Source organism: Callospermophilus lateralis, chromosome 8 (assembly GCF_048772815.1).
Source record: "Callospermophilus lateralis isolate mCalLat2 chromosome 8, mCalLat2.hap1, whole genome shotgun sequence".
In the NCBI taxonomy this organism is placed as follows: domain Eukaryota; kingdom Metazoa; phylum Chordata; class Mammalia; order Rodentia; family Sciuridae; genus Callospermophilus; species Callospermophilus lateralis.
This window is the reverse complement of record NC_135312.1, coordinates 96,478,878-96,482,754: the sequence shown is the minus strand read 5'-3', so window position 1 is coordinate 96,482,754 and position 3,877 is coordinate 96,478,878. Positions and strand designations below refer to the sequence as shown.

The following is a 3,877-nucleotide window of genomic DNA, read 5'->3' as shown; positions in this document are numbered from 1 at the left end:
GTGAGAGTTATAGAGTAACACTTTCTGAATTTTTGATAGCTATTCAAGATATTGTTATTGAATAATTATTCCATATAATAAATCATATCTAAATTAAAATTTAAAAATTAAAATTTAAAAATACTTTCCCTGAAAGTAGCATTTCAGGTCACAAGGAGTTCCATTCGGTGAGATTGGCTTCTTAACTTGGCTGCCACAAATTTCAAATTGAAATTTAATGTTCAGTTGCCATTAAAGTCTCCTCTGTGTTTTATAATTTAGTTTAAAACCTTTCTTGCTAGCTATTTTCTATATTGACTCTGACCTTTTAAAAATATGGTGTGAAGAACATGACTTTTATTTCAGACATGTCCAGTATTTTTAGTAGGCATATGTGTATTAGAAATTAATAAATGAGAGATCCAAGATGGTAGCTCACAGGAGGCTGATGAAGAAGCTAGAAGCTATCTGCAAATGTGGAATGAAAGACTTCTGTTACATCCAGGTTGATGAAGCTAACTTATTGATTGGCAAAGGCTTATTGTTCCTGACAATCCTCCCTATGATAAGGGGGCCTTCAGAATCAAAATAAACTTTTCAGCAGAATACCCATTCAAATCACCAAAGATCACATTTAAAACAAAGACCTACCACCCAAACACGGATGTAAAATGGCAGGTCTGCCTGCCAGTAATTATTGCTGAGAACTGGATGCCAGCAACCAAGACCAACCAAGCAATCCTGTCCCTCATAGCACCCCAGCCCCATGCACCTGCTCTGGGCTGACCTAATTGAAGAATTCTCTAAGGAACGTAAAAAATTCTGTAAGAACACTGAAGAGTTTTCAAAGAAATATGGGGAAAAGCGACCTGTGGACTAAAATCTGCCACAAGTGATTCCAGCAAGTGTGATCAGAGACCTCAAGCACTGCTTTTGGACTCCCCCACAAAACAGGACTCTGGAAAATTGATGTGCGTCTGTTTACTTATGAAAGTTACTAACTTTCTACAGTTTTCTTAATCAAAAGTCATATAAGTTACCTGTAAAGAAAGCATTAAAAATTTCAGATGTTCTAAAAACAAAAAAAACAAATTAATAAATAAATCCAGGGTTTAGTTTGTGGATACCTGTGACAGATACCACCATACTCAACTTTTCTTCTCTTGTGCAGGCTCCTGCAGGCATTGTCTTGCTTCTGAGAATATAGACGACTTCAAGTTCACCGCTCCATCTCTCATTGATTTTTTTTCCCTCAGTAGCAGGAAACTACCTTACCTCTAGCCATCTGCTGCAATGATCCAAAGGCTATGTCACACATTTCAATTTGAGGCAATGGCAAAGGGCCATTCACACAGGTGAATCTTCTAAGAGCACTACTGAATAAACATTCTGGACAAAATGCTGTTAACATTTTGTAGTATAGCATGTTGTTTTACAAATGTGGATCCAAAGGTGGATCACCTTGTCATGTTTAACCTACCCGTTATGCTTAATTTTAATCCAATTCTCAAAACCATTTTTCAGAATTCATGGAGGGTATGAGTAGATGTTAGAAATTGTTGTTATTTTGTTGTTTTGATTAGGACTTCAAAGTCAATTACAAATCTTTGTGACTAGTTGTTGAATAAAATGGTGTAGAAGATGATATTTTGAACAAACATAAAATTCTTGTGTTAATAAAATGTATATGTCACAGCAATATATTAATCTTTGTAGCAGGAAAGCTGATTGTAAATTTAAGATATTACACTTCTGTTTATATTCCTAGTCCCAAGGCAATCTTTAAAGTGACAGCTGAGCCATTAGTTAATGTTTTCAATTGATGAGTAAAGTTATTCCTCCTAAATGGACTTTGCATGTTTTAGTAAAGTATGACACTAAGCAAATTTATCTAAAATGAATAATGTGCTCTTTACGTGTCATAAATATGCTGTTCCTACCATTTGCTTTGAGAAAATTTTAAGAATATAATTTTGATTCTTTATATGTGAAGATGTTATTAAATATTTCAATTAAAATAAGTGAAGTTATTTGTTAGGAATTTATTTATCAAATTTAAATTTTTCCCTTAAAAAAGTGAATATTCTTGGGGCTGGGGTTGTGGCTCAGCGGTAGAGTGCTTGTCTAGCATGGACGGGGCCCTGGGTTCCATCCTCATCACTACATAAAAAATAAAATAAAGGTATTGTGTCCAACTACAACTAAAATAAAATATTTTTTAAAAAGTGAATATTCTTCATAAATTTTGATCAATGAGAAAAATTGGAAAGGCCATCCTTACATAATTTAATTTTAAAGAACTTATTGACATATTTAATTAAACCATTAACCCATCTTTCTTATCTCACCATGTATGTCAGGTAGCTGGCAACTTCATCACACTTCTGAAAATAATTTAATATATGTAAAGTATTGTACTTACTTTTACTATTTTTATTAGTCAATTACTATACATTTTCTGTAGAAAAATTTGCAAATAATAACAGTATTTATCTTTGAACTATCCTAAATGAAATAACTTTACAAAATATGTTTAGATTTTATGTTGATATAGTCCACATATAAAGATGTATGTGTATCAAAATCAGTAACACTTTTCACATAATAGCTTCAGAAATGTTTAAACAATACAACTAATATTTCAAACTTTTGTGTATACTTTTCTAGTCAGTCTTTCTTTCCTTTCCAGTTTTTTATTGGTTTTACCTTTTAAATATATGACAGCAGAATGCCTCACAATTCTTATTACACATATAGAACACTTTTTCTTACCTCTATTTGTATATAAAATATGTTTACACCAATTCATGTCTTCATGCATGTACTTTGAATAATGATGTCCATCACATTCCACCATCCTTGCTAATCCCCTGCCCTGTCCCTTTCCCTCCCACCCCTCTCACCTATCTAGAATTCATCTATTCCTCCCATGCTCCCTCTCCCTACCCCACTATGAGTCAGCCTCCTTATATCAGAGAAAACATTTGGCATTTGTTTTTTGGGATTGGCTAATTTCACTTAGCATTATCTTTTCCAATGCCATCCATTTATTTACCTGCAAATGCCATGATTTTATTCTCTTTTATTGCTGAATAAAATTCCATTGTGTATGTATGTCGCATTTTTTAATCCATTCATCCACTGAAGGGCATCTATATTGGCTCCACAGTTTAGCTATTGTGAATTGTGCTGCTATAAACATTAATGTGGCTCTGTCTCTGTAGTATGCTGTTTTTGAGTCCTTTGGGTATAGACTGAGGAGAGGGATAGCTGGGTCAAATGGTGGTTGCATTCCCAGATTTCTAAGGAATCTCCATACTGCTTTCCATATTGGCTGTACCAATTTGCAGTCTCACCAACAATGTATGAGTGTGCCTTTTTCCCCACATCCTCTCCAACACTTATTATTTTGTCTTCATAATAGCTGCCATTCTGACTGGAGTGAGATGAAATCTTAGAGTAGTCTTGATTTGCATTTCTCTAATTGCTGGAGATGATGAATATTTTTTCATATATTTGTTGATTTATTAAATATCATCTTCTGAGAAGTGTCTGTTCATGTCCTTGGCCCATTTATTAATTGGGTTGTTTTTTTGGTGCTTAGCTTTTTGAGTTCTTTATATACCCTAGAGATTAGTGCTCTATCTGATGTGTGAGGGGTAAAAATTTGCTCCCAAGATGTAGGCTCTCTGTTCACCTCACAGATTGTTTCTTTGGTTGAGAAGAAGCTTTTCAGTTTGAGTCTATCCCATTTATTGATTCTTGGTTTTAATTCTTGTGCTATAGGAGCCTTATTAAAAAAGTTGGGACCTAATCCTACATGATAAAGATTGGGGCCTACTTTTTCTTCTATTAATTTTAAATTTGATGTCTAGCCTATTTGCCCATGTTTACCACA

General features: G+C 33.9%; 1 pseudogene; it reads left to right on the top strand.

Moving 5' to 3' along the window:
• The first annotated feature begins 406 nt into the window (after positions 1-406).
• Positions 407-859, top strand: LOC143406313 (ubiquitin-conjugating enzyme E2 L3 pseudogene; annotated as a pseudogene).
• Positions 860-3,877: the final 3,018 nt, after the last annotated feature.